The 26,185-nt window shown below is 33.0% G+C and overlaps 1 protein-coding gene across 2 annotated transcripts in view; it reads right to left on the reverse strand.

The window, feature by feature from the left end:
- Nucleotides 1–26,185, reverse strand: part of sdk (sidekick cell adhesion molecule) — a 202,764-nt gene that overhangs the window by 80,999 nt on the left and 95,580 nt on the right. The gene's annotated exons all lie outside the window — the stretch shown is intronic.

A 26,185-nucleotide genomic window follows, 5' to 3' on the forward strand; every position in this document is an offset into this window, starting at 1 on the left:
ATTTTGGCTATTTTACTTATGTACAATCTGTAAAATTGTAAACTGTTGATTTCCCAAAAAATGAATAAATAAATAAATAAATAAATATTGTAAGTGATAAATTTAAGAGTTATACGTTATTATATTATTATCCTGATGAAGCAATGGTCCAAGCGAGACCGGTTGGCATTAAATATAATAAATTTCATGGGGATACAAAGTGTTTGTTTGATTTAATGTAAGATAAAAATTAGTTCCTACTTAAGCTACCTGCACATTTTTGGTATTAAACGTAAGTTGTAATGAATAAGTGTTAAAGCTTTACATGTAAAATTGTAATAAGACTAATAAGCTAATAATCAAATGATCTACAAAATTTGTTGTACGAAAGATTCACTAGGTCTGAGGTTATTTTAAACAACGCAATTAAAAATAATCCACGTACAATTATGAATATGGTAGACAAATGTAGTTATTGTTGATGTCGAATAAACAAGCTCTAATTCTCTAATCAATTATGATTACACAAATTTAACAAGTGTGATACAAACATAAACATCGAGTGACAAAACTCTGTTATTTTATTTGAATACGCAGCAAAATATTTATCTTTCTGCCTTCTAACATGATATTAGGGATAATAAATGACACCTCAGAGATCCGTGACTCAATTGTTCCTCTCGAATGGGCATCCCACGCCCTATCAATATTAGAAGACAGTCTTTTAAACGAGTTTAATAAAAGATGTGGAAACGTAATACGTGATGTAACATTTGCAGTTAAAGATTCTCAAGATAATATATCTACTTGGAATGAATGTTGTTAGTTCTCGTAGATACTAGGAAACCTTCATTTATTGCATTGGAAATGAAATGGTTCGAGTATCCGAATTTTGATGGTAAGATTGGTAGGTATCAAATCGGATATGCATACACATTAGGTTAAACTATGTATTTGGTGCATATCATATTACAGTTAAGAAAATTACTTCGTGAATAAGTAATGGCAATTAAAAATAATTTATAGATAAGATATAATATTGGTGTAAAATTGCACAATGGTTATTTTTTCGTAATAGGTTTTTAGTTAATATTGCTTTACAGATTAGTGCAGACCGGCGAAAAATCACGGGAAATTATAATTTATTGTAGAATTTGTGAAACCGGAAGTATTTATAAAATATTAGACTTTTAAAATTAAATATTGTAATTTTCATTACAATATAATTATATTTTTTACTGACAAATATAAATTTACCAATCGAACGAACAACGTTAGTTATCTTGAAAAATCACCAATCTGTCCAAAATTTAAACAAAAAAATACACATTTGAAATAGAGAAATATTAATTAATGTATTATATAATATCTATATGAAATTTATGATTAAAGATAGGTAACAGCTTTTTAGATGGTTTGAATTGTTACCATAATCATTTTCAATTTTGAAAATGAAACTTAAATTAGAAGCAAATTGAATATGAATAATATCACGGTGAATAACTCGACGCAGGAATAACTAACACACACAATTATGGATAACCGAAATTAGTATGTTTTATAAGAGAAAATCTTATTGAAAATTAAATGAAAAACAAAGTGTGAAATGAGAAAAATTCAAAATATTCTAACAGGTGCTCCATGCTTTAAGATTCTAACGGCCCGATGAACAATGATGATCGATTTTCAGGGACATAAGCCTTGTTGTGTAACGCTTCTTACTTCATTAGTCAGTAAGATTACAAAATATATAATATTTTGAGTTTAACGGGATATACTTGTATATGAAAATGCGCATTAAAAATTAAGTAGGTACATAAGTTTTTTGTTGTTCTTTTGTCTATTGCAGATAAATTATCCTCCTAAATACACGTAACTATAAGGAATTTAGAAAGCTTCATCCTCGCTGCCAGGTCGCTATAAATAAATGCGGGAGCCCTTAGGAGCATCAACCACAGCGGCTGCTGAGGCTAAATCAAAGAGATTTACTCTCCCGACAGAACAGATAACACGCGCACATTTGTTGCATCGCGACGCTAAAAATCTAACGGTATTTGTTTTCTTAAGGTTCATTAGCCGCTAGGGGAATGTGGCATAATCTAGATGGTCTTGAATTAAGCAATTTAGATAACCAAGCTAGGGGACCGTCGCAATTTTTAATGATATGCCAGTCATGCCACACCAGAGACCCGCCGGAGCTAAGAACATGCATACCTAATAAGTCAAAGTCAGGGAACTAATTCTCCCGTGACAGTGATTGTGAGACAGATATAGAAATTGGCTGCTTGGGTCAGCTTTAGTTACCTATTTATAGTAAAGCGTCGAAAGACTGCTAATTAGTAATTATTATGAATTACATTACTCCAATTACACATTATAATAGAAGAACCTAAATAAAGTGCCGTGCATTTCTGTAAAATACTGCACAGAAGGGTACAAAAGTTGAGAGATTTCACGAGTGGGTTGCTCGAGTAAGTCAAATTAGAAATGGGTTGAAAATGATAATACGATATTAACAGATTATGATTGCAGTAAGGGGAGGGGGTCTATTTCCACTCCCCTAAGCTAGTATTAAGTATAATAGTAAGCCACGTGCGGGGTCGGTCACAGGGCGCCGCGGGAAGGATAAATAATAATGACGTGATTATACGACATGTGGTGATACTGGTGATGTTAAACTAATCGAAAACTAGAGAGTGAGTCCTATTATTTATCCGCGGGCCCGGCCACATTTAAATGCAAATCGAATCATCTATAATTCAAAGGGAGACCCCACTAGAAGCAAAAAGCTTTGTGAAGCTTGGGCACAAATTACAGCTTTATTATTAACGTTCATATCACACGATGATGCGCTGAAGATTGTCTCGTCTTAGGTTAGGTGTCGTCTCACGAAAGGGAAATTTCTAGGTCGAATATTAATAAGCAATGTATCCATTTACGCACGCAAGAGCTAATCTTACACACAATACGTAATACACGATATTCGGAAAACATCTCATCCCGATATGCTCGATCGCAGATTCGTCAATGATTTTCCCGCTTGATTTATCTCGCAGCAATTCGAGAAAAAAATATCTTTCTATTGCGACGTTTCCCGAAAAGCTCCTAACAAGGATAAACTTCATCATATTGCCAAGAGTAAGAAAGATTCTGCGCTGAAATAGAAACAAACATAACAAAATATCTCGGCGGCTCTCCCTCCCTGTTAGGTAGCGCAGAAAGGATTTACTTTTGTACTAGTTTCAATAGACTCATTCTGCCTTCAGCTGCTGTGAAAGAAATCTTTTTTTGAATGAAAGAACCGCGATACATCATTTATTTTTTGCATCTGAAAAAGACCGACTCAAGGAGAGTTACAAATTAAAGAATAGTGAAACTAAAACACACCGGCAAAAAAATTCGAAGGCGAGAAAAAAGTTGATTAAAATTTTACAGAAGTAAGTAAATGAAACAGATGTTCAATAATAAGTCTAGCATTAACAGCGAGCACTTCAATGAAAAAAAACTTTAACGGACATAAAGAATTATCACTCAACGTTTATGTGTGTTTAAAAGCAATTCATACAAAATAATGTAGCTACTTCCATCCGAGTCCAGATGTGTGTGGTGCATTTGAGTTATTTTACAATACAAAAAGTGGATATACAAAATGAACAGTTTTTCTAGTCTCTGAATTTTAATATACAATCCCGACCTACGAACATAAACTACGTCATTGCATACCTACTAACTTACAAATCGTAAATGAAACAGATCAAAATAATCCAATACAAAAGTGTAACCATCAATTTGTATATTACTAAATAATCTAATTATCAAACTAACTTAATAAATTTGCAAAAGTTGTTTACAAAGGGTGTCGTCTTAATAGGTTTCCATTGCTTGAATGTTACTTTATGTAATTGAAGATTGTTGACATTGAGGGTTGACATGCGTATGATATTATACAATGTAGGTACTTCAATTTGGCACCAATATTAGTGAGAGTACATTTCATCCATAGAGTGTTACGGTTACTGAAACAGTTTTAAAATTTAATGGCGTAAGAGCTTAAACGCCAGTGGCAGCCGGTGTTGGTTTTCGTGATAGTCACAGAGATAGTCACAGAGAAAAATGGGTATTGCTAATTTATTAAAAATCTCTTCGTAATCCGGTTAAAAACGGGATTGCAGGCCTAAACGAATGAATTAATAGTTTCCCTGATAAAAGTTTTAGCAAATGACGAATATATTATTATCACGATGTCGGACCACGTGTTTATGAAAATCCTAATATGTTTGCATTTTGTCATTTTATATTATCAAGGCAAATGAACATGCATGAACGCGTGTTCCGATATATTAAGAAATTATTAAAAGTTTATCAGGATACGGCCTGCAATCCCGTTTTTAACCATATTACCAACAGTTCGAAGAGATTCGCAGTACTCATTTTGCTCCGTGTAAACAACAATACTACCTCTTTTCGAGATGAAATACGTATATCTATGGAGAAAGACAAAGGTTGCCCACATCAAATGATTCAAAATTACAGAATTGATGACCGTTGAAAATAAAATATCTTCGGTTGGGAAAGATATGTGAGAAGGGCTGAAGATCTGCAAAGTCAGCTGCAGGTTTTGGATGGGTGAAGGCTGTCAAAAATAGGTAAACCTGGATACGGGGAGGCTTATGTCCAAAGTTGAACGCCAGACGTATTTTCAGGATTCTCTTATAAAAGCATACTTTTAAAAATTAGTTTTATCAAACTTAACACCATATTTATGATTAAAAGCAGTATGAGTCGCCACTGGTAACAGTTAAAGTGTGTGGTGTTTGATATACTCGTACTCGTAGTAGCAATATTGGAATATTGACGGCAAATACTCCTTCACACATAATGAAGTTTAGTCGGATATATCCGATTACTTTGAAAAGTTACTACCGTACCATGATGGAGTTATTTCTGTTCACACTCCAAGTGACGCGAATGAGTCCTGTCAGAGCCGCGCCACTACTCTACCGTCACCACTCTTCTCACCATTAAATATCAGAGGGGAAATATGTCATCCTGAAAAATGAAATATCCTGAAATTTTATGAAACATTTGAATTAAATTAAGCTTGAAGACGTCATCTACAAAACAATATCTGAATGCAAGTTAATGAAAACTATTTGGCAAAAATATATGTTTATTAAACTTGCAGTTCATAGGAAAACCGCTGAAAATTATTTACATTGTAAACTTAAAGACTACCTACGTTCTAAACAATGTAGGTGGAGAAAAATAAGTATTGATAACTAATAAGAATCTCTTCAAATTATTGGTAATACGGTCAAAAACGGGATTGATGGCCATTTCCTGAGATAAACTTTTAGTAAATTCGTAATATTTCGGAACACGTGTTCATACACCTGCGTATGTCTTGATATATAATGACGAAATCCGACATGTTAGCATTTTTATTTTTCTAAACGTTTATCAGGAAACCTATCAATTTATTCGCTAATGGTCTGCAATCCCGATCTGATATTTGATTACGAATAATTTGAAGAGATTCTTAATAAATTAGCATTGTATAAAGGAGAAATAGAGGTTAACATAAAATGTGCAAACCACCTAGTGGTAGTCAATAACCACATTTGGTCTAGGGCCATTAGATACTCGAAAAACACAGTTAACTTTATGTAGACACGGTACGTCTAGACGTACAGACGTCAGACGGGAAAGCTTTGCTCGTTCTACCAGCATTTCAACGGAAGGTGCTCCGAAGAACTAGAAAAACTGATCCCTTTGGCACCCGCTCACATCCGGGAGACATGCCATCCGCGACACAGCGATAAGACTACACGAGCTTTAAAGCACAGATTCAATTTAAGTCGTACAAACATTGAAGTATTAGTCTATGTGTATTAAAAAGCATTTATTTGTGCCCAAGTTTGAAATTTGTGAAGTTAAATTGGTGTGCTTAAAAACGTTGCTGTTTTTTTAAATATAAACAACAGTACCTAATTAAAAAGGCGTGCTTAAAATATTCTATTGGACTACGAGGAAAAAAGTTCGGACAAAAAAACAGCAGTACCGTCCCCAAAGGACAATTTAATAAATCACGAACAATATATTTTTTACTTCACACGCCAGCCCCTCAACACTAATTTAAGTTCGTACGGACAGTATTTTTTTAAAGTTAAGTGGATACAAACCTATTTAAGCGAACTGGTAACCCAACTTGTGGGAACCACTTTGTAACGAGCTGAGAAACTGTAGAAGACTAAAAACGATATGGGTCAGCGAACACCAGCTTATAGCGGAGTTCATTATATCTAAAGACAGAAGATTTAAAATTAACCACGTGCATACACGTTGTATAAAGTTTTATTAAGTTGCATGTTCATACACACAATATATTGTACAAGAAATATAATAACGTATTTTACATAACGATGTATAAATCGAGTGATAAGATTCAAGTGACAAAATGCTCACGGATAAAACGAGTACTACGTACTGTGAGCAAGTAGGTTAAGTATTACGTTAAGTCAAGTAGTAATGTAAGTAAATATAATATCATGCTAGGTTTGAACTACCTACTAAGTTTAAAAAAATACATTATTTCTAAATACGGAGTAAAATCCTTATGCGGTATCGACATCACCTTCCTGAATAGCATGCCCCAATGTAATAATATTATTATGATAAAAATGTCGCAGTTCGTGGCCTATCTCATTGGGGGAAAAGAGGGAGACAAAATTCCCTCAGATGTACGAAAAACTCCTATGTTTGTTCTTATCGATGTTATATTATTTTTCCCTAGATCTAAAGGAATCTCACCGCATCAATGCACCATAGATTAGACACGTAATCACGGAAAAATTCGGTTGATTCTTGCAAAACACTATTCCGTACAAATTCGGTGTTAAAAATATCATAATCGCTGCGCACTTACTAGTATAAACCAAAGATTTGTACGTATACCGCTCCAGTTCCACTACCTAGTATGTTTTGTATGAACTACTCAGAAAGTCCCATAGTCGCCAATATTTATAACGCACAAATGGGATTCATTTCAGACTTGCTTTTGAGCAGTATAATTTCGACGGGTAAATTTTGAATTGCGCGCTGTTTAAAGTATGGAAAAAATATAATACAGGTTTATTTTATACAGAAAACACTCCATAGGTAAAACCACCATACTAGATGAATATAAGTTGTTGTTTTTTTACTATTATTCTTTATGCCTGGTCGCATAGTACCGTAACTGTACAACACAACTAAACAATTATACGTTATTGTGTTTATTTATAAATAATAATATAAAGCCTAGAATGTAAAATTTATCTAATTATTATTATTACCTCTGTGTGTGTATTAAAATGTCCTACAAACAAGGTACAAGCGAGTATATGAATGAGTAAAACGTTTGGACCGCGTAGTTATTTCTCTTGGGAATACGCAATATTATTAGTTATTGTATAATAATTTCTTATAATATGACAGCATGGGTACAACAACATTGCAATTTTAGAATCCAGAAACTTTACTCGATGTGCTTGAAATTTAATTTAAAGAAACATGAGATTTTAAGCGATATTTTATCCGCACAGGTGGTCAAATGGACAAAAAGCTCACGTTGTTTTCATATTAACTTTTCTCATTATCTTTTTTGCGTAAATCAGTCACTTTTATTTATGAATATTAGATGTACAAATAAATTAAACGTACAAAGCAAACTATATTTATTATTATTGTGTTCCTACCCAGAAGGAGAAGGAAGTATATACCTACTTACCTATCTCAATTTTCTCTTATTATAGGTACATGTTCTTTTGTCCCATACAATATGTTTTCATAATAATTTTAACACTCGCTTGTAAATTCAACCTACAAAATAGACATATTTAATGGGGTGAAAATAAGCCGATCCATGTGTTGAAGGTATATGCAAAAAAATAGTTTTTTGTTTTATTTAAATATCTATCAATTTTTTATTGTCAAATCCATCTAGTTTCGAATTCATTTTACGGAACATAGCAATGTATTTTTTAAATTGATTTTTTTCAAATGCGATGTTTAAAACATAGTATATTATCAGTAATTATTTACGAAGCCCACATATTTCGGTAAAATATTAAAATTATTTTTTGATATATATGCGTAAACAATTGATTCAAAATAGACAATAAAGAATGTTTTATCGATGTGCATTGATGATATATGATGACGATACAATAAATTAAGTTGTTATGCAAAAATATTGGGATTTTCATAAACACGTGTTCCGACATCATGAAAATGTGTTCGTAATTTAATAAAAGATTATCGGAAAACCTGTTAATTCACTAGAAAGGACTGAAATTCCATTTTAATAATTTGAAGAGATAAATTAATGACAAATTTAATATAGGTACACGTGTATTACAATAAAAAATGTATTAGTTTTAAGGTTTGAATGATAACTCTGCAAATAGTGATCTGGAATACGAACTCAGTAGTGCAGAATACGGCCCTTCGCGTGCAGGTTGTATCATGGTATTATTATTTTATGCAAGAATATGAAACTGGCAATTTAACGCACGAGTATTTTCACTCCCACGACAGTTTACTGGAGTAAACTAAGGCTTGTTATTTCCACGACAACCTATAACTATGTAACTACTCGCACTTCTCTCCGGTAATTAGGTTCCACAAAATCTAACTACATATCTCATAGAAGCCTAGACTAGATGATGTAGAGTTGGTAGGTGGGTAGGTAGGTACAGGAAATCTGCGTCTATAACCTCTCGATTAGTTTTTATACATTAATATAGTTGGAAGTGACTTAAGCAGAACTAATCTCTCGTAAGGCTCTCGACTAGCTATCCTGAGGTCGCGGGTTCAAATCCCAGCGATCGCGAGTAAATTTTATTTGATTATTTATTGTTTCTTTACATTGTATCTTTTCTACTTTAGAATTTTTAACCTCACTAGGAAAGCCTGTGTTGAGGTTAATAAATTTACAAAATAATAAAAATAACCCAAAGAATGTTTCTACAAATTGGGTACCTACTAATCTAATTCCAACCAATTCATTACAGTATAGTGAAGTAAACATGTAGGGTGACCATATGTTGATATTTGATTGTAAAAAATCATAATAAACTATTAATTCGAAAAGAACCAGAGATAAATAAAAAAAAATTATATTATAAAAGGACAAGGATGAAAATATATACACATACAACATATTATGTATGTCATTAATTTAAGGACAAAAATGATAAAAATATTGGCAATCCTCGGCTGGCACAACTAATTTAACAATATTTTTTAAATTAATTATTAATTTAACATTATTTGTGTTATTTCACAGTTTATCGATTAAAATTAATTAAACAGTAAATTTGCATCACGTTCCAGAAAGATACTTTCAGTATGGCCCGGGAGTAAGACTACCATTCAAAATTAAAACGTTGCTTGAAGTGACTTTGGCCGTGTTTGGTGACCAGATTTGAACAGGCAGGTACTTCCCATCTTTCCTCATCTCCTTCCTTTCTCCACTATCTTCAGCTACACAACATATCCAAATAAGGGATGCCATAGTCTCACTGGCTCCGGATGGTCGGGAGCAGTTGACACTCAAAAAATATATACATCTTAAAAATGTAATGACAGTTAATGCCAACAACCTATTTAGTTGGGTAATAATATAACTTTATTGTACAAGTCAGTGGGGGAATAGTGTAACTTTGTTGTACAAGTCTATTTATTTAGTTGGGTAATCATGTAACTTTAATGTACAAGTCCATGAATCAAAATGGAAAAAATAGCATAGACACCTACATAGGTTTAGTGATTGGATAATTTGTGGAGCTATACAAAAATAGAAGATTTAAACATAAGTTATAATTGAAATATAACATATAACTATTACCCATAAAGTCTATTAAAGCTGGGCCTTCCTATTATTTTTTCCAAGTGTCATGATCGTTGTACCGTGAGAAATTATTTCTGTTTAAAAATGACATAATTTTTAGTTGCAAACTGCCTTGAGCGCGTCATCCTTCATACTTTATGACATGATGAATAATGATAAACAACACCTGAAAAGCTTCAGTCTCTACCCTTGTACAACGTTCAGTGAACGCCACTGCTAATACTCTACCAAAAATCAATTAATAGCTTTTTATTGTTTGCTTAACTTAAAAAACTTTTTTTAGAAATGTATTAGAATAAATCAACAAATAATAACAAATTTTAAAAATATTTTTATACAGCGTGTCCGGTGGCAAAGTGCACACATTTCGGGAGGTGATTCTACATGAAAGTGCAAGTAAAAAAGATAAATAGCTTTTTACCAAATTTCAACGTATTTAATGTTGTTTTCAGGTACAAAAGCTGAATTGTTTGTTTGGAAAAATTAATATTCTACTTTGGAAAAATATATTTATATGGGATAAAAAACAGCGAAAAATAAAAATTTGTTTTTCTTTTTTACCTCTTCCATCATGTAGAATCACCGCTCGTTTGTGCACTTTACCCTGGATACCTTGTGCATTACGCATTAGCTTCAATAATAATATTGATCTAGAAACAATAAATTGTCCTGTGTCGTGCTAATAAGAAATTATGTTGAAAAGTCAGAATACTTTTAATTCAAGGGTTATGCCACCCTTATCCCAAAATCTATTTTGCTGCCGGTCACAGCGGATACAAAGAAAATAGGTCTCCACAATGCGGGGTACCTAACATTAATCCAAGGAGACGTAAAGAACCTGCATTGACACACATACAAGCAATGCATCCAGTCTATCCAGCGTTCCTACATACCACAATACGTGTTGCCAACCAGAAGTGACTCTTTACGGCACGATCCAACGAAATGCACTTCGATTGGGCGGCAGTTCCGCTAATGGATCACTCCAGAGGATTTTGCCGTCAAGTGTCCAGTTCTGGGTATCTCTATCCGACAAAGTTTACAGGAGTGTACCAGATTTTATATATTAATTACAAAGTTTGGGTGATTTTCAAAAAGTGGATAATCTATAGGTATACAATTTTTACAACATAATTTTAAATAGTAAATAGTAATAGTATACACAGATTTAGGAAATGAAATAAAAAGAATTTGGCATTCTCAGACTATAAAAATATTACCATTCGTTATTTCGGCTACTGGCATTATACCTAGCTCCCTAATTAAAAATTTAGGCGTATTAGATCTATCAAAAAAATTATATATAAAGATGCAAAAGTCGGTCATTTTGAATACATGTAGGATAACAAAAGATTTTTTAAATATTTATGTTGAGGGATCAGTAGGATTTATAGGCCCTGTTAGAAGTTCTACCGAGCCGAACCCTCTGATATGAAAATATCTGGAGTCGGTGAATTATTTTCCCATTTGATCTCTGGTGAGTTGACGTGTTGTTCTTGTATTGTTTTGTAATTATTTTGCTTATATAATGCACTTACATAATGTTGATTGACTAGATGATCATTTGTGGAAAAGTGAGTGGAAGGGTTAAGTTTTTCCTTTGGGGAAGATTTAACCCGGACAACTAAATCGGAAGTATAAAAAAAAAAAAATTGAATCCTAAATAGTGCTAAAAACCATAAAAAATACTAAGAGTTAAAAAAGAAACAGCTTAGTTTATTTAATCTTATATTTATGTTATGGTAAAAATTGGTTAATTAAAATTAAGAATTATTTAAAAATAAGCCAAAATCATGGAACAGCATTTATAAATAAATGAATACGAAAGCTGTAGTAAAGCGTACATTCATTTTCACGATATAAAGTTTGAATAAATATGCAGCCGTGTCCATGCAGGAACTTGCATGAAATGCACGGCTTATATTACAATCTGCCAAAGAGGATGCAATAAATATTGACAGTAAATATTTTCCAACCCGAGTGTTGAAAAACAACTGAATAGACAGTGGATCTGAATCACCGGGTACTTCCTAACCTTCATCTCCCCTTCCCTTTTCACTTCCTTTTAGTCTCAACGTTTCTCAAAGCAAAAAATCGTACTTTTACATGCTGAAGTAAATTGGAATGCTCGAACCGTATCATTACAAAAAACTTGTTTTTTTATAATGTGTAAAAAAAGATCTGGTTGTGGCTTTTACAAAAATGGTATTATTGAAAGTAGACAAGTATTATTATTATCACAAAGATGTAACTAACCCTTGTCTTGTTATCAATTCCACTCGGTCAAAACAGAACGTCGATAGAAGGTGATTATTTTCATTTGCCAACACCCCTAAGGTATGAGGCCCCTATTAGGAACCCGGTCAGGTCTTACTGCGGCCAAGAAGAAGAACGTGATTATAGTGCCGGCCATTAAATCAAGATGGGGAGGAATCAAGTCCTCGCTGGTGATTTGTCTTGTAAGCAGCTCTGAGGGGCATAAACGTTTAATCGGAAATTGAAAACGATAAAATTATAGGCCCCGGTGCGGTGATCCCAGATCCCTGTTATGCCGTCTGAATAATATCGACGATCTCGGATTGAATTTAATATTTTAATATTCACCGCTCGCCAAATTTACATGTCGGCTGACGTCCGGACAGCGTGGTGGCAGAAAACTGGCACGTAAAAATGTGTGAACAAATTTTATGACATCATAACATAATTTAGATATACATCATACACACATACACACAGCCTATCAAACAAAGATGACGTAATCAGTAAACTGCAAACTTTTGGTATTCCCATTCAATTGCAGTGGAGTGCAGTGACATCAATTCCCATTTTTATTTTGACAGTGTCCGTCTAATAAATATTTTAAAACAGGAAATGACTTTTTGTCGGAATTTTATTCTATTTTCGTCTGATAATCATAACCCCAAAAAACATTTGTATTTGAAAATAATGGAAATCGTAAAAAAGTTATCTTCAATATGAGTTTCGTAAAAAGTTAATATCCATTATTTCATCACAAATAGAAACTGTCTGGTAAAAACACAAAAACGTAACATTTCCAACAATGGGAAATGGGACCGAGATAAATGATAATAATATGAAAGGGTAAAGCGAGGGAAGTTGTAAAAAGCATCTTCAACCCGAGCGAAAATGACAAATTACAAGCTGTTAAGTGAAAGGAGTGCAGTTTTTCTAAAGGTTATGAATTGTGTTAAATCATTTTGTGTGCATTTCGCCGTAAGTTGTATTAGTGAATGCTGCATTGCAGTCAGTCAATCATGTGTGCAATGTTTGCCTGCTTTACATGTGGATATTCTGATAAGGTTTGATATTCGATGTGCACCAAGCACGCATGCTTTCGGTCTTTGTTCTAAGCACGCCATTGGAAAAACTTACCCCGCAAAAAATATTACGTTCACACCAAGTCCTGCCAAGGCGCCAAGTACTTATCCGAGAGAATCGAACAGTTCTAACGGAGTTAAGTTCGAGCTCTAAGTGCACAAATCGGAAAATAAAACCCAGGAAAGCAGTATTGAAGATACTTCAAATATATTAAATCCATTATGTTGCTCGCAAGATACGGTTGTGCTGTAAACCTGATTTATCGATAAATAAAGGGTTCTACCTTGCAATACAAGAAACAAGTACTGAACCTGATTGTCTACAACTTTTTTTTCTTCATTTCTATGGGAACATATAAAAAAAAACTTATCAACGTTGGTTATACATTCAGATGTTTAAAAGAACAAAAAATATTTATGATATGGCCCCAGTACTATTAGGTCGCCCAGATATACATTTGAATGATAATTATTTAACAATAAATCATCATAATATTATTATTTGAGTGTTGTAATGTATTATAAAGTGATGTAAAGCAAAGAACTTATTAAGAAATTTAACAATAAATAACTTGCCCTGTGCATATTAGGAAAAAATCTCATAATGTCTTTTCTAGCATATAGCATACAAAGAACCTCAAAAGAGCAATGACAATTGGTCGCAATTACCACGGCAATTATCATTGACTAGAAAAGACGCCGGGAATTTTCGGACTCTCAATCTGATTGAAGAAGGCGTCTTAAATAAAGTTTAATTAATGAATTAAAGCGAAGGGGTTTATCTCAACGCTTTGGTTCTTTCATAAAACAGACGATAAAAACGGATTTCACAAAAAATCTAAGTACTACAAAGATATCAACCCCAATTTAAGTTCGCCAACCTAAGCTTTGTCTAAATGGCCCTTGAATACTGTATAGAATTTTCCGAAAAAATCATGCCTTATCTTGTGTGGAAAAACTGTAAGAAAAATAATAAATTTTTGAAAGCTTTTTAAATATTAATGCTGTGCAGAATATAAGAAAAAAATAATATTATACCTATAATTAATATTTTAATATTTGAAACTGTTATTTCGTGGTGAAATTCCATTATAAATATATATAAAGAACACAATTTTAAAGATGGCCCTAACAGGCTCAAACCGGTCACGGTCAAATAAAAACAAGTGGAAAAAAGTTTAAAATTGTGTTCTTTATATATATTTATACCTATAATTAAAATGGAAATCAAGTTTTAATTCCATGTTTCAAAGATCGCTGTTATTTTGGGCATTGTTTGACCGGCCCGTATGAATTGGACATTAGTCCAGTCCGGGATGATGTGTTTGGGATCGCAAGCAATTCTATTGTTCGATGGCAGGTCATAGAGAATAGTAATACATATGTTGTACGTTGTAGAAATGTAGAACTGTCGAACATAGTTCGGCAAATAGTGGGTGGCGAACAATTATTCAGTCGACCGCGAACGTCACATTTACATATATTTTACATATTCTGATATCGAAACTACTTAAAAAATAATTAAAGGTTCACGATAAAGACTTCTTTCCAGAATTATATATTGAGATGGGCAGTAAACTTTGTCGATGGCCGAAAATGAATATTGCTTACGTAAAATTAGTGTATTGGGCTTTTAAAAGCTACGTGCATGAAGGTGAGCAGGTACAGAGTGTTAAGAGACAGCATTGAAAGTATCATGATTTACGTGGGTTAGTGTTCGTTATCTGTATGGCAATTTTTTTTAAATCAATCAACATCACCACCAGACATGGAAGCACCCATACCTTTATAATGTGAAAAACTTGTATTTATTTAATCAAATGCACTCTATCAAGAACATGCCAAGTACAGAAGTTAGAGATTCAAATTGCAATAATAATTGATAATTAAAAATATATTTTTAAATATATAACTACCTGTATGATTATTGTCTACGTGGGTAAAAATAATTGTAACTCTTATTATCTAGTCCAATCTTTACATAGATTATATACCCAGAACCCCTACGCGTTTAGCGTGGTTTAATCTCAAATATTTATTTGAATTAAAAATAGATATAATTTGAGATTTCCACATAAATCTGACCATTTATTCATCATGATCTGACCTTAATGTAGACACTATAACCCACGCCTAAAAGTTGGATTATATAATAATTATTAGGTTTCCTGATAATTTTTTTAGTAAAATACGAATGTTTTACACGATGTCGGAACACGTGTTCATAAAAATACTAATATTTTCGCATTTTGTCATTATATATTATCAGAGATGTGCAAAATGGGTACCCAAAACCATTTGAAATGCAAAATGGAAATGGGTCAAAACTTTTCTATTTGAAAATGCAAAATGCAAAATGGTTTTTAAAAAAGCATTTCAAATGCAAAATGCAAAATACCTATTTTCAAAATGCATTGAAAATGCAAAATGGTTTCTCAGGTCAAACAATTAAAATAATTATATAATTTTTAAATAATTTTGACATTTAATAATAGACATCAATGTAAAACAAACATATTACATGATGGTAAATCCAAAAACACCACGACTACAGATTATGAAACCACAAAAAATTTGCGCGGGACTAATTTTGCCAACGTAAAAACATTGCTATCTAACATTTAATATTACAGCGTCATGGCCCCATGTTCAGTATTTGAATCAGTATTTTTTGTAATGGTATCAATCAATTGCCAGGGCTTCTACCAGGCAGCAACTTAAAAAAGGAAATTATCTCTCATAGCGAGGTTGAGGACCGACTGATATTTGGGGCTTATGAAAAAAAGATGAGTGGAGATAGTAGGAAGAATGTTGCAAAAAAGCATTTAAAATGGAAAATGCATTGAAAAAAGCATTTAAAATGCAAAATGCAAAATGGTTTTTAGAAAAGCATTTAAAATGCAAAATGGAAAATAGCAATTTTGCATTTTGCATTTCCATTTGAAATGGATTTATTTGAAATAAAGCACATCTCTGTATATTATCAAGGCAAGGCAATTGCAGCAGCATGAACACGTGTTCCGATATACGAGGAATTTACTAAAAGTTTATCAGAAAACGGTCTGCGATCCCGTTTTTAACTGTATTACCTATAATTTTTAAGACATTCTTAATAAATTAGCAATACTCATTTTTCCCTGTGTGCATGGAGTCCCCGACCAGAATAGGACAAGGCAAGAATTTGTGACGAGATTATATGACATATTGAACGAAAAGTTTTCCAATCCCTGCAGTACAGTAGGCATGTACTGTGAAGGGTCCGTGGTTATGTCGCGGGCGTAGGAGCGGCCAACTGTCGACAACTCGACGCTACATACGACAGGACGCCGACGACTGTACCAGACCCAGCAATACTCCACTAGCTACAAGTACGGGCGGACTCGGATAACAATCGCTGCCACCAATGTGAATGTGCCTTTGATTAATAAAGGGCACAACCTATTTATTTGCATATCAGATTTCGCACTCCTAGCGCAGTTGCTATCTCGATTGACCGTCCAAACAGTTTAGCGGATTACTGTCAAACTGGTTATGAATTTTATTCGGATAAAAATTATGCATATCAAATAGTAATTAACAAACAATAATTTATTCTATTCAGCTATAAATATGCAACATTTGTAATGTAAATTAAAACCAATGAAACATATTCATAAAAATTCAAAGCGAAACTCAAAACGCGTCCCTTTATAAAATAACATAAAAATATTTAAAAAATAGAAAATATATTCTTTTTATGGAATAACTTAATGAGTATTCCTCAAATTGTAATATTTAAACATTAAAGACAATATAAACGATTCTCAAACTAAATATGTGAAACAGAAAAGGAATCAGTCGCATCTAGAAATGTCATAAAGTCATTTCTAAATGATTTTTCTGTTTCACGTCTTTTGTTTGAGAGTCGTTAATATGTTTAAATAATTCAGTTGGAAACCTAATGTCACAGTAACTCTGTAGTACTCAATATTATAAAACGTAATTTTTGCATATTATTGTGCAAAACTTGAAACCTGTGAGCATTTTCAATGTGTCATTCTTGACTGTTTTTCCCAAACGTCTAAACCCTTTCTTAGCCCGTAAAAGACATGGGAACATGTAAACTTAATGTCATTTTATTCCATAAAAGCCTTATATTGGTCATTTTTACTTTAAGTTTAAGTTGTACCTACGTATACATAAGAAAAGCCGCATCAATTAAAAAAAAACTAAGTATTATTTTTAAAATAATCAAGTATTGGTGGACGAACAAATTTCACCAACGTAGCTTAAAATTAATGTTGAAAGCTTAACCTGGCACAATGAATATTAATAAAATCAACACACCTTTAATGGCACAAAAAGAGTGATAGAACATTAAAATTTCACAGCTGAAAACTTGATATTGAACCTTTTCAATGAATAGTTAGATTTATCAAAGATTTTCATCTCCCGTTAATTATTTGTTCTTCATTACTCATACTTTTAGCAGTACTCACTTTTTGAAACCTTTTTAAGTAAATAATATTTTTTGTACATATTTTAGATATTTTAACATTTTATACTTGTTACTTTATACTTTTCTTTGAGTTGTTGTACTTTTACATTTTATACTTTTCTTTGAGTTGTTGTATTTTTACATTTTATACTTGTTACTATATACATTTCTTTGAGTTGTTGTACTTTTACATTTTATACTTTTCTTTGAGTTGTTGTACATTTACATTTTATACTTTTCTTTGAGTTGTTGTATTTTTACATTTTATACTTGTTACTTTATACTTTTCTTTGAGTGTTTTACTTTTACATTTTATACTTTTCTTTGAGTTTTTGAACTCTTACATTTTATGCTTTTTACTTAATACTTTTGTTTGAGTTTTTGTACTTTCACTATCTGTAATGTCTATTTTTGAAATCCATAAAAAAATATTTTTTGAAGTTAATAAAGTGGGATGCTACCTTCAATTGAGCTTACTTCGGGCACACGGACACACTCACAGAACACTTCTATCGGTGTATCAATTCAGTGTTCATTCCTTACATCGAAAGCCATATGTTGCCGCCAATACACATACTATGTTGTTAAACTTGATACAATGGGTACCTACCCTTTTTTTTCATTAACTCCACATACGAGGCCCCGAGGAAAATAATTTCCCTCAGGGCCTATGTTATCTGTGGGGATGCTGTGTGGAGGATCTTTTTGAGGAAAGATAGGAGTGATCATGGGTCGTGAAGAGATTCATATTTTAGGAGGGAGGAAACACAAAGGCCGGCAAATCGTTCCACACCCGAGCCACTGAACTCAAGAATGAGTAGTAGAAGTGACAACCGTGTACATAAGTATATACCGTGTGCGCAGCGGTGCCGAAGCGATCAATGACGTTAGTTTCTCAGAGCATCTTCCTTTGTAATACCGGTAACAAGGACAGCATACCTACATGACGCTCTAAAGATTGTAAATACGTTTCTTAAGACGGGGATTCTATCACACGGACCGCCTGTTTCTGCACAGAGTAAAGATTTTTTCATGTATATTGGGGCTCCAGACTAGAGGTGGCTGCCGATTTCAGGTGATTGCGCTTGCATTTTTTACAGGGTCAGCAGTTGTGTAATATTAAAGTATTTGCGGATCCTGTACAGGATGTCCAGCTTCTGAGACGCTAACTTGACTCTGGTTTCAATGGAGCCCCCGCACCTGAGCTGGTCATTTAGAGTTGCTCAAAGCATATCAATGGAAGGCATGTTAGGAATGATATAAATGATGATATTTAAAAGATTGGTTAAAAATAAAATACGATGTTAAATAGAAAGCTTGGTTAATTTTCACCAGAAGTACAATGCATTTTATTTTTATTACAAAAATTTAACTCCCTTTAACCCTTTGGAAACATAAATTAAAGATTTAAAATCGTTTGTCATTCAGACCGGCACATGATTGGACCGGGATAGAGAAGGGAGGAAAATAGGGGTCGACATGGATACACTCCCGTTATGCACAATCAAGTGTCGGGGGTAAAATTAGCCCATATGGATTTGTGCCCCCCGATTCTGTCTATCCTCGAATAGTTTTTTTAAACCCGCAAATAAATTATATGATGTCGGAGTGCCGGTGACTCTCAATAATAATTCAGAACAGCGATTAAATAAATAAAATATATATCTGTGTACCGACTTATTTCTGCCGCTAAGCTAACCATCACACGGTTTATTTTAGTCGTGGCACTGTAGTTTCAGGCTATACTTTCGCTAGATAAAACGATTTTCATAAATATAATATTTCTAATATAAATTTCTTTAGAGTTTATAAATTAAATCTAAAGCACGGTAGAAAATAACTGCTTTCTGTACAAGAAACTAGGTTTACTCTCCACGCATTGGACATTGCAAAGAAAACTCTCATATAAACAAGGGGATGTATCGGTAGACAATACATTGATAATGTACCATGACTAAAAATTACATCTCTGTTACATGAGTCGACTAAGGAGAATTAGGGAGGATTAGCAACGGAGCTTGTGTGGTGCACCTATACAGTACCTAGCACCTATATCATGAAGATAATGATTTTTTTTAATAATTTCAATCATAACATATTATGGTTAGCCATTCCTCGTTTTCGATTTACGAAAATACAATATCATATAAAAATGCAGCCTTTCACTTGCATTCAACGCTACGTGAAATACAGTTTTCAAAGTTTATTGTTAGTAGTTTGCAGCATTTGTGTATTTCCACGAACAACCGTTATTAAATTCGTACGTAAAAGACATAACAAAGTTAGGAAAGCGCTGGTCTGTGGCAAAGTTCCCCTAGCAAAAACTGGCCACCAACACTAAAGCTCAATCACGCGCACAAATGCCCTTAATCCTAAAAAATGCATCTGGCTTATTTTAAGCTCTGTATGCCGCAGTGGACGACAAAATAAATAAGCACCGGCGAAATGCAAACTGGCAACATTTTTTTACGGCTCCCCGGTTGATTGAAGTGTTCAGGATTACACAAATGCAAAAGTTAATGCTTCCAATTAAAGGTTAAATAGAACAGTTCTTAAGTTAATTTGTTACAAAAATGATTTGGATAAACTTATTGTTGAGTTTAGTTGAATAAATGTAAAAAATATTAGGTTATTTACACCCAATGTAATATTTAATCATTGAAGAAGACGAGATTTGGTCTGAGGTAGTTAACTCTTAGATCAGCAACATCATCAGCTGTAGGCAAACTGGTGGAACCTAAGCGCAAACCAAATACTAAGTTTGGTGATCGCGCTTTCGGAGCATCTGGGCCGAAGGCTTGGAATAAACTCCCTCGGAACTAAGATGCATAACAAGCCCAACAGAATTCAAATCCAAACTTAAAACTTACATTTTTAGGCTCTCATATCCTTAAACTAAATATACCTGCTTGAGAGTAACATTCTTGTATTGCCTACAATATACCCTAATAACCCTTTAATTATCGGATTTACATTATTCGAAGCCTTTATATACTTATCAATCATTCTCATACCAAGGGACGAATCACATTTGGGAAAGATAAATTCTTATCAAATCCTTGTAATTTTGTACCGTACACTTCACGTCACTTGTCCTCTCCTAAACACCCTCATTAAATTACATAAATGTATAATAAAAAATAAGTACCAGAATTAATAACAGCATTGAGTGCGAACTGTATATAAATTTCTCTAATAGACAATGAACAGTGATAATCTCAAGTGACCTCCAAGGTAAGTAAGGTCCAGTATCTATATTATCGGCCTGTACAGAATGTAAATAAATTCTAATATATGTCCATTAGCAGCATCACGCTCGTTGATCAAAAGTACGTTATGTACATATAGTTATGTATTAGTGATCGACGAACCCGTGATACAATGTGTTAGCCATAAGTTGATAATAACGGTATAGTCTATGGTTAGTAATAGGATAGATCATTGTAGAAATATACTATATATTGCTACAGCGCCCTTGAGGTGATAAAAAATCGGCGCTGCACAAATCATCCACATATTATTAATATTTATAACACTAATAAATCTACTATACATGAATAATACAGATCTTGGGTTCGATTCTCGATATAGGCTCAGTCCTAGTGAGGTTGATTTTTATGAGAAAAAAAAAAGTGTTTTATGTATAGTGAGATGCAATAAATAAATAAATTCCCAGTTGCGAGCGTTACCCTTTTTTATTTTCTGTGTCTTGTATATCAATTATATTTGTCAATTACGATTAAAAAGGTCATATTACTACCGACATTAAAAACTGAACTACGTATTCTTAGAGTAATTTTCTATATTATAACGAATTTCGGCATAAAAATTTATTAATGTACATAGCTATTATTACAAATATATTTTTTCCATTCCCCTCACTTCCTATCCATTTTCCTTTCCTACCACGAGAAGGCATTGATAGTATTCATTAATGTTAATTTTAAAATTACTGCTCTTACACATACATATTTTTGACATTCACACCGAGCGGAAAACACAACAAATTTTTCTCTTCAAGAATTTTGGTGGATTTGAATAAAGAGCCACCTGGCAAAAACACCACCTTTACTACCTATTAAAATTAATTATATTAAAATTACCCATTGTCTTAAATTAATTAGTAACCGGATGAACGTATTTTTGAAGCCTGCCCAATAATTATTACTTTCCGATAAATAAAGACAAGAACAATGCCCGGAGAGGTAGATCCTGGAACAACAGCACAGCTGGTATTTAAAGACCAAGGTTTGTTAGATATCATTAGGTACGATATTTTATCGCACTTTCTTAACAACTTGCTCGTTATGGATAAAGTTTTTAGAGTCAATCACTCTTGATGGAGCGAGTATTGTTTGTACGTGTAAAACGATAAATCAAAGACCATTCGGAGATGAGTCTCTTCTAAAAGAAAGACAAAGATTTGTTTCGAAAAAAAACAAGCATTTTAATGAACAACATAATATGTTTTTACTAAGATAGACAAAGACAGGAAGACTCCAGAAACAACATAATATGTTTTTACTAAGATAGACAAAGACAGGAAGAAAAACAAACATCCATTTAAAATATGATTAGGTGTGAGATACCTATGTCCTAGAACATGACGGTCTGCGATAACCTCCAAGACAAAAATATTCGAAGATTGACATGAACAAAATATATTCTTTATTATATATTCATCTCCAAATAATACGAGAAAGAATAATAATAAGTATTATTCTCGTATTATTTTATTTTTTATTATGCACTTAATAAGGAAGTTGAGTCCATTTTTTTATTTTTTTTTATCAATGTTCGCATTCAAACTTAAATACTGGTATTTTTTTTTTTTTTTTTAAAGTTTGTTTTCATAGTTAAATTAATTCTCAAAGTTTAAATTTTATTAAGCCCGCCAAAACGAGCGGAATCCGAGCGGTAACAGGCGGGGTGTAGTGTGACGTCATTAGAACTGTGAAAACCACGTCGCTTAAGCATTATGTATGGAAAAAAAATTAATTCTTCAACAAGGAATTCCAGTAATTTTTTTACCAATGTTAACCGTCTATTATAATTGATGTTATTAAAAAAAAAAGAAAATTGATTAAGATTTCATAGTTAAATTAATATTTTAAGTTAGAATATTTGCTTTTCACGCCCGATACGGTACTTGTACGGTATCGCCGTCGCTACTTGTTGACGTTCCCCGCGCGAATTCAGGACCACCGCGCAGAAAAGTAAAGACCAAAAGTAAAATAACGGTTTACAGCCCAGTTCACTGTGAGACTTTTCTGAGCGGCCGGCGGCCTGAAGTGTATCACATGCTTTGTGACATGTATAATAATAAAAACATCTAAGTTATGCAATAAACAACATATAAATATGTATGGTTTAAACACACCCACTTACTTACTTTTTATGTTGAACTTTCTTTTACTTACTATTTCATGCTTGGGTATATTTTATATTGAATCCATCTTATTAGTGTTTTGCTAATTTGCACAAAATTTTATTATATGTGTTGCTTTCTTACAATTAACTCCATTTATCTTCTTATGTTCAATTATTGTAATCAATGTAAATGTATATTTTCATGTAAAAGCCCATTAGGGCGTAAATAAAATAATAAATAATAAATAATAAATAATAAATAAATAATTATTATAAAGCACTATACGAATATGTATCTTTAGAAATCCATTTCATATAATAATAATAACAAATACGTACATATATTTGACAAACCCAAATAAACCTTTGGCCTATACACCTCTCTCATCTAAATCGACCATCTCTCATGTAATAGAAAGAGATGCACCATAGGTGTTCCGTTGTACGTACAAGTCACGACACATGTGACGACAGAATTCTTTCGACCAATCGTGGAGCGTATACAGTATATTGCTATTGAATGCTTTTTCAAGAACGTTTAACTAATTGTAAGAATAATAATATAGAAATATATTTATATATTTAGAATCGATATTTTTTGATCTACATGAACATATTTTTTATAAGTCAAAATATTTTTCACTCAACTTCCTTATTTCATATTTGAAATGGAATCGTTCAGTAGCTATGATTAAAGGGCCAATAAATTAATCGACAGAGACACGTGCCGCTTTAACCAGGTAATTGAAAAAGGGGCGGGGTGAGTATCAAATGCCAAGAGGTCATAGGAAAGGAGAGTAGCCAGCCGCCTAAATCACTTGTGAATCATCATCAGTACTTAGTACTCAGTACCAGCCATGAGGATCCATAACTGGCGTAACCTCCCAATCTCGGCGGAGGAACATCTTGAGCAAGCAGTGTCTAACGCAATTAATCAAAACAAATTATATTAATACGTTAAACTGGGCGGCGCGAAAACCGCCGCGGAGATAGGGCACATTAATCATCATTTACACAAGTTCAGTCAGAAGCGGGACAGATCTGGAAAACTTCGGGGTTTGTGCGGCGGACGGCGGCAATATTTTTTAAAATATCATTATTCAATGGAAAACCAGCCCTACTGGCACTTGATTGCTTATCAATTTATCTTAATTGCCAATATAAAAGGATGAAACTTTAGCTCTATTCAAAGTACGTTGAACGTTGAAATTGAACTGGAGCGATGCGATGCGCGACGCTACCGAGAAAGGATAAATGATTTGAATCAATTATTGGCAATTGAGAGATCACGGCTATTATTAGTTATTCCTTTTGGTATTATACTCGTATAATAAAATACAAGCGCTAGTACGTTACTGGATACGTCCGGTAGAGCTTTAGGCTCAAATAATATTTAATAATGCGCAAGGTTCATTTAATATCTCTCAATAATAATAAATTTATTACACGTTAAAGTTTTTTCATACAGGACGTCCGGGGGTAAAGTGCACTAACTTCGTGAGGTTTCTACATAATTTTCTTCAAAATATTTACTTTTTGTATTGTCGAAACTTCAAAAATAGAGTAAAGCCTGAAAACAAGCGTTTTCAATCCAGACAAAAATACACATGACTGGAAAATATTTCCCAAGGAGCAGTACATTTATATGCAAAAATGTCATAGCTTGCCACTGATATGAAGAAAACGGCCCGAAATACAAAGCAAATATATTCAGTACAGGAGAGAGAGGTTCAGCAGTTATTTAGACGGTGTGTTGTGTTTTCCTTCCAGCTAGCTGGGTCCCTGATTGAATGCCCCTGTCCGCTGGCGGTAGGCCAGACAATTGACTGACGAAACAATTACCCCAATGGCGAGGAATTAAGTACAGCATCACTGCAAGTAGATAGGCTTTGTTTGTATCGTTTCCTACAGCCTACAAGATACAGCTTTTCAATTTAAATAAAACTGAGAGAACATTTACATTTACATTTAGAAAAAACTCCAGATATTTCTAAAAGAATGCTTGTTAAAGTTCCGTAACTACTCAACAACTGGTCCTAAACACCACATTGAAGTCTGTTAACCCAAATATACTACAAATGATTTATCTGTTAATTCTATACGGGTAGTTAGGAAAATGTCTAAGGTTTCCAGTGAAAAATCTTCAAAATGTTATATTTTTAATATTACAGTTACTATTAAATACACACCACATTGCCAATGCTAATTGGTGCACTTTGAAAACCAGTGAATGCATTTTCAAATGTTTTAGACAAAATTTTAGTACCTACGTATTTCATATAATTGGAAATCTTGAACATTTTCCTAACTACCCGTATAGAATTTACAGATAAATCATTCGTAGTATTCGTTGTGTTAGTAGACTACAATGTGTGCATTTTTTAGTGATGACCTTTGCATTAAATTAGTAAGCTTCGGTTTAATTTCTTAAACAATTGAAAAATCCGAGAAACGGCTATGTATAATTTGAATATATTATTATCAATTCTTATATTCGAATTGAGAATATCGCAAAAGCAATAAAGTATGTCTTTAAAGGAAAAATATTAATCATTCTCATATGCAACTTTTGTCACAAAAATCACACATGTCATCATCAAAAGTTTCTGGCTTATATGGCTGATTGTGTTATAAAATCTTTAATGTAAAACAATTACTTACAAACAAAGTGATACAATTATGTTTGATCGCCAATTACTGATAATTTTTTGGTAAATTAAATTGTTGATTTTTTTTATAGGAGTATAATTAGGTATTTGTTAGTTATATTATATTCAAATTATGTTATTAGAATATAATAATATTAAAATAAATAAATTATACATGATATTACGTATATAAATAAATATTGAGATAATACGTTAGTTGTACACCGAGAATGTTCTCTATGCAATTTAATACAGTTGACGATATAGAGTTGAATATATTTTCGGCAACTTGATTCGCTTCACTCTTCAGGCAACTCCTCTTACTAGAATGCACAGCTCCACGGTTAGGGTACATCTGGGGCTTTAAAACAGGTGAATGTAATACGAGATGCAAGTACCAACACTACCGACTCATGCATAATCCATATGAACATTGTTTGCAGTCTATAAATCGCGCTAAGAGGAGCTGGCGAAATCTAGT

This window comes from Hesperophylax consimilis, chromosome 8, assembly GCF_061612785.1.
Source record: "Hesperophylax consimilis isolate HC1 chromosome 8, BYU_Hcon_1.0, whole genome shotgun sequence".
Lineage (NCBI taxonomy): Eukaryota > Metazoa > Arthropoda > Insecta > Trichoptera > Limnephilidae > Hesperophylax > Hesperophylax consimilis.